Source organism: Triticum dicoccoides, chromosome 5B, assembly GCF_002162155.2.
Source record: "Triticum dicoccoides isolate Atlit2015 ecotype Zavitan chromosome 5B, WEW_v2.0, whole genome shotgun sequence".
Classification (NCBI taxonomy): domain Eukaryota; kingdom Viridiplantae; phylum Streptophyta; class Magnoliopsida; order Poales; family Poaceae; genus Triticum; species Triticum dicoccoides.
The window spans coordinates 34,260,795-34,261,381 of record NC_041389.1 but is presented as its reverse complement, the minus strand read 5'-3'; positions in this window follow the sequence as shown (position 1 = coordinate 34,261,381).

Here is a 587-nt window from a genome sequence, read left to right as displayed (position 1 = left end):
TAAAAGCAAAAACAATTAAAAAATAAAGCAAAAAACAAAAGAAAATAAATAATGCAGAAAACAAAAGGAAAAAACAACAATAAGTATTTTGTTGTAAGTAGAAACAAAATAAAATAAATAAAGCAAGAAAGAAAACAAAAAAACAAAAAAAGTGTTTTCAAATTTGAAAACTAATGGCACTAACAGAAAGTTTATAATTTTCCTAAAACTAAAAGCAAAAACAATTAAAAAATAAAGCAAAAAAACAAAAAAATAAATAATGCAGAAAACAAAAGAAAAAACTGGAAAAAAATAAATATAGCAACAATAAGTAAAGAAAACAAAAAAACAAAAAAATGCCTCCTACTGGGCCCCCATGGCTTGAATACGACTAGAAACCCTACTATGGGCTAGGATTCAGGCCCGCAGTAGGCCCAGAAGGCCCATCAGGCAAAGCAATAGCAAGTAGGCACGAAAGCCTGCGGTGGAGAGGAGCTTGAGAGGGGTGCGGCAGTGGGGCTTATAAACCACTGCGCGCACCTCTCAACTAGCGAGGTGGGACTAAACTTTGGCCTCGAGGCGGGCAGCACAGAGGCCTTTGGTCCCGG